Genomic DNA, 5,915 nt, shown 5'->3' on the forward strand with positions numbered 1-5,915 from the left:
TTTATCTATCCTGCCCCTTGGGGGACTGCGGCTGGCTTTCCCCCATGAGACCTATTCTGTACTGAACAGGAAAGCACAAACAAGCACAATGCCCAGCATAGATAAAATGCTTTCAGTGTTCTCTGTTAGACAATGATCCCAATAGAGATGTAATCTTCAGTTTATGAAGACTTTTTTCTGAGTCCCAAATTGCAGGAATCTGTGGGGTTTTCCCCCTAACCTTGCCCTTCTGCCCTTTGTGAATCCTCCTGGAATGGTCCACAGGCATCTATATCTGCTGTTCCCCAATCCCACCCGCAAGGGGCACGCGAGATGAAACAGTTCTGTCCTGGGATGTACCACCGAGGGGTAGCGGTAAGACCACCCACTCTGGAAGGTACCATTGGGAGAGGGCGTGTGACAACAGAGAGAGGGTCCCCTTACACCGCGTCGGCACGGACCGCAGTTCCCTGCAGCGGCACTCATGGCGCCACTGAGTCCATCCCCATTTGCTCCTCTTCATCTTCCCACTGCTTTCGAATCCGAGTGGACACAGGTATTAAGCGGAAACTTTCTTCGGCTCTTTTTCAACTCCACCCCTTCGTTGGTGGGACCACTACAGAGCGAGAGACTGGCTGTCGGTTTGGGTGTGGAGTCAGGGAAGCGTTCTAGGGAGTGATTGGCCACTGCGTGATTGCAGGCAGTGTGGTCGCAGACCTGGAACTGAGGGCGAGAGGCGCCTGTATACACGTGCGCCTGCGTTGGCGTGCGCGACTTTTCAGAACATACAATTTTCCTCCGAGTTTTATTGCTTTTCCGAAAGGGGTCGAATAGCTTAGTGGCGAGGTTTGGCGCAGTCGCTGGCTGTGCATGGTGACGGCGTTTCATTCTTGTTTAGCTCTCGCTCAGTCTGGAACTTGTGGCAGTGCACGGTCATTCACACAAATGCATGCAATTCATGTCCAGGGAGAGGTCCCTGAGTTTGGTGTCTCTCCCTGGAGAATAACCTGTATCTGGCAGCTTGGGATCGTGTATAGCTACGTGTGACAACACAGGTGCTGCTTGGGTACATTTGATCTCCATGAGCCTTTGGGCAGGGTTGTGAGTGATGGGATATTTGATGTGAGTGGATTTTGCGAGCCATAATACAAAGCCTCAAGGATGTGTGCCTGTATACCGGGATGTGCATCTTTGGAGCTTGCTGGCTTTTCAGACCCTGGGTGTGAGATCTCTGTGTAGGTGTCTGCACCCCAGAATGTGAGATCACTGAGTTTGGATTCTGGGTCTGAAGTTGTGATGCCTCTGTGCTGCTTTAAGGATGGGTCAGTGTAAAGGTGTAAACTATCAGCTGCTTGGGGATCTATGCATAAGTTGCAAGTTTTTCATTTGTCTGGGAACTTTATCTTAAGATTATATGATGTTCTTGAGTTATTAAAACTTCTGTCTTTCTGTTTAGGGGGTTTTGTGTTAGGTCGGTAAGTGTCCCAGTGGTTTGGGAGTCAGTCTCCATGATGTGAAGTATCTGTGCAGTTTTCATTTGTTTCTGTCTGGAAGACTTTGGTCTGTTTGGACCGTCTTTGTCACAGTGTGTATGGTTATGGTCTCAGTTGTGTTTGAGGGTCTGAGAAGAGTTGTGTGCTCTCTGTGCAGAGATTCAGTGAGCTCTTTTTGGTGTCTCTGGGTATCTATCTGAGCTGTTTGGAATCTTTGTGTTAGATGTAAAACCTCTTATGTTCTTGGCTGTGAAGTCTCTGTCCGGGAACTGAGGATTTGGAAGCTGGCAGATATGATTCTGAAGCTTGGAACCTGACATGCTGACTGTGTTGTTGAGTGTATCACTTGTCTCCTGAAATCTCAGTTTGTACCATAATTAATACAATGGGGCCAGTGCCCATCTTGGAGGGTACCTGTGCATGTTAGCAATGTGTGTAAAGGGCCTGGCTCCAGACTGTCCTTCAGCAAATGTTTTCTGAGCGCCTGCCATAGACCTGCACACTATTGGAGGAGTTTGTGACAGGACAAAACCAACCAAGTCTCTCATTTCATAGACTTGGTGGTCAGTAAATAATCAAGGGTGGCAGGCACTATGAAGAAAGATATTTCTAGATCAGGGGAAAAGGTGTATGTAGGTATGATGTTATTATTTTATTCGGGATAATGAGGGAAAGACTCCCTGAAAGATGGCAAGTAAGCAGAGATCTGGAGGAAGTAAGGGAGCAGGCTGTGGGGTTACCTAAGGGAAGAGCATTCCAGGCAGAAGGAACAATAAATGCAACAGTCCTGGCATGGAAATCTACTTGGCATGCTCCTGAATGTCAAGGAATCCTGTGATGTGCTGGGTTTGGCACATAGCTCTCATTGAAAGGGGCCTGGTGCTGCTGTTTCTGTTTCTCCCACAGTTTGTGGTCTTCTGCATTTCTTAGATGAAGCACTCAAGGCTCCAACATGTGCCCTGCACCTTCTCTCCTACCTATACTTGAAATTAGAGTGAAACCTTCTGGTCCATCATGAGAGACAGAGAGCTTCAGTGTACCAGCTACAGGGATGATAGCATCCACGCTGAATGTCAGCCAAGCAGCGGACATCAGTTATAATCATGGGATAACATTGCTCCTCTTGATGGAGGGCAGGACTTAAGAAGGAGAAAGGAAATGGGGCAAAGGAGAGAGGCAGGAAGGGGGAGCTGGAGGACAATGAGAAAGAAAACGAGTGGTTTCATCACATTGCTTGGATTTGGCCCAATTCACCTTGATGAAATGATTGGATTAGGAAATGTGGAATCTGTAACCTATTTCTTTCCTTATATTGGTGAGTTTTGTCTTTGGTTATCTTTTTTTTTATTCTTATGGGTGGAAACTTATGAATTCATATTGACCTTTTGAAAGAGCCAGCTTTGGGTTTTGTTGATTATCTATATATTTTCTCTAATATCTGTTCTGTCTCTATTTCCCTTATTTTGCTGACAGTCTCACTACCAACGGGGTTTAATAAAGTCCCTGAGAGTTTCCCAAGTGTAGTGAAATCTCACAGATTCTGGGGCACTGTTGTAGACGCACTGAGTGAGATTCACTGAGTGTAGATCATGGAATCTGCACTTTTTAAAAGAATTCCTCAATTCTGATTGACATGGACAACTTGTCTAGGCACTACCAGAGCAGAGGCATGGTCTTATTTTGCCTGCTGCCTGGCTCTGTCTCCATTGAGAGCATGTGACAGGGGTTTCCTGCTTTCTCTGATCCACAAACCCAAGACCACCAGTCTAGGAGACTCACTGACATGCTGTCTGCTGTTCTGAGGAGGCTCTGAGACCATCGTGTCTACAAAACATCCTGATGCCAGTCTTGTCAAGCCTCCATTTGAAAGATTTCTGAAGAAATCAGATTTCCATTTAGTGTGCATTTCTATGATGTAAGATCAATTTTTGTTATGTGGTAGCTGTTATTGTATATATTTTGCTGTAGCTGTTGGATCTTACCCTTGACTGAATAAATACAGAACACCCAGAGTTTTCCACAGTGCATCCAGACCTGTGGCTCCCTTACTGCTGGGCGACACTGAACAAGTTACGTAGTGCCTCTGTGCCTCATTCCTCTTTTAACCACATGGAAACACTAGCTTCGATTAAATTTAACTACTTCATGGGGCAGTGTAGACCACTGACCATGTTAAGACATGAGAAATTGTCAGGACAGTACGTGCCATGTGGTATGTTCCAAGTCAATTCTAACTGTTGTCATTACTGTTGTTAATATTATTGCTGTTCCACATTTCCTGGAGATTGTTCCAGAGACACAATGTCAAGACCACCTTTGACACACTGCATGGACCTTGCACTATCATTTCAGGCCTTTCAGGGCCTCAAGAATGGAGTGTATGAGGTATGAGGGAGGGTTTTTGGTTTTTTGTTTTTTTTTTAGCACAGTGAGTATCCCCCTCTTCTTATGGGGATATTGTGAAGCTTAAAGGAAATATTTGGGTTTCATCATGTGATCTTATGAAAAAGTTTAGTGAATATTCTATGTGAAGTTAGACATCTAATGACCTCTTCATAGGATTTGCATCATGACGGGAAAGCAAGTGGTCACTGGACAGTTATAGAACATGAGTATAAAAATTTTTAAAAACATTGCCCAGGGAAATTAAAAGGCCAAGAAATAATCGCATGGCCATTATTTTTATCAAGTCTAATTCTCAATCAAATTCTGAAGATCTGAATCTGATGAAGATATGAAAATGTTAATAGTCAAACGATCATCAGTAATGCTTTATTTCTTGTGTAGTTTTCACATTTCCAGTTCTGTTGTGTTTCTTATTTCTTCCACTAATACTCATGATTGTTTATTCCAAGGGTGATGATATGGATATTTTCTGAGGTAAATCATGAGGAGATGTTCAGCTGTGTTTTGGGATGCAGAGTCTGAAGACAGGGGCACAGATCAGAGATGACACAGATCAGTTGGGATTGGGGAGGTAAAAGCATGGGGGCAGGGACATGGGGATATGAGTACAAGCAGAAACGGAAGTGAAGAGAGAGCTCACCCTTCTGGATCGTGCTTAGCTCTCCATATGTACAGAATGTGCATATGTACTCCATATGTACTCAAATGTCTTTGAGTACTCATAGCAACACTGTAAGGTGAGCATTTTTAATGCTATCATCCCTTTCTGCAGTTGAGGAGCAGAGACACAAAGACATTAATGGGTGAATGAATTTGCAAAAAGTCACCTAGCTGGCAAGAGCTGAGTCAGATTGGTGCCCAGGCCAGAGAGAAACAGACAGGTATGGTATCTGACTCCCAGTCTGGAATACAGTGCAGTGTCTAGTCTACTGTGGGTCAGAAGGCAGATCAACATGCCCATCTGCATGAAACACTACGATGGATCTGCATATGGATTGAACACAGTTTCTCCTAAGTGCATGAAAGTCCATGGGGTGTCATGTCAACATGCAAAGCTCACAGAGAACAGTTCCTAGTCCATAGCAAGCTCTAAACATGTATTTGCCGAGACAGACATTAGTGGAGCACCCTCATCATTCTGGAAAGTAGCATAACCATAGAAATAATGTAATGATAAACAGAACAACAAATACAATATCATGAAGACATTACCTCACCCATCTCCTAATTTTTTAAAATGCAGATTCGACCTGAAAGGCAATAGACCACGTGTTAAATTTTTTTTCTCTTAAGTGTGGCATTCTAGATACTTTCCAAATAACATTTTATTAATATTTTAATTTGTTGTATCTTCATTGTTACATAGGCAGTCTTTCTATTATAATTGAAAGATGGACTTTCTGAAAACTCGTTCTCTTCAGGTATCTTGAGGTTTCAGCATAAAAAGTTGTGTTGGTATCCCTGCCAGGTGAAAACCCAATCGGCACACTGAAGTCAGAAGTATGATTTTTGTTACAGTAGGTAGGGGGCTGTAGGGGAGGAGAGAGGTCCTGATGGAAGGTTAGCTAAGCCTGCAAGTGTTGTGAAAAAGGTCACTGACTCTATAGGCCCAAACCAAACAACAACTCACAGGTCCCTAGGAAGACACTGGTGTTCCTTCCACATAAGTGTCTGTGTTAGGACTTTCAGACCATTGCTCTTTTGGCTCCCATGATGCATTGGGGCAGCTGGTGACACTTATAACACAGTCCTGCTTTGACTCAGGCTGTGGGTGAGAGTCACAGCCTCCCCTGCAGCACCGTCCCTTTTGTGGGTGATCTGGAGCCCTTTTTGTGATGTCTGGGAGTCGACAGATTCTGACGGGAAACGAGGAAGAAAATACATAGCACAGGGGGTACATGCACCGTCCTTGATAGAGATGCAGCTGCAGCTTGTTACAGTAACCAGTTGGGGATGAGAAGAGTTTGATTTGGTGACTCAAAGAAGAAATGTGGAAGTGAACTCAATGCAAAGGGAGAAAACATATTAAGAGGGGCT

At 44.3% G+C, this 5,915-nt stretch overlaps 1 long non-coding RNA gene across 1 annotated transcript in view; it reads left to right on the forward strand.

Annotated features, from left to right (window-relative positions):
- The first annotated feature begins 315 nt into the window (after nucleotides 1-315).
- LOC105002192 overlaps nucleotides 316-5,915 on the forward strand; it is a 19,590-nt gene continuing 13,990 nt past the window's right edge. Inside the window, exon 1 of the long non-coding RNA XR_826926.1 lies at nucleotides 316-376. This is a non-coding gene — a long non-coding RNA (uncharacterized LOC105002192). The remainder of the gene's footprint in view (nucleotides 377-5,915) is intronic.

This window comes from Bison bison, unplaced genomic scaffold, assembly GCF_000754665.1.
Source record: "Bison bison bison isolate TAMUID 2011002044 unplaced genomic scaffold, Bison_UMD1.0 scf7180017855357, whole genome shotgun sequence".
NCBI classification, from domain to species: Eukaryota; Metazoa; Chordata; class Mammalia; order Artiodactyla; family Bovidae; genus Bison; species Bison bison.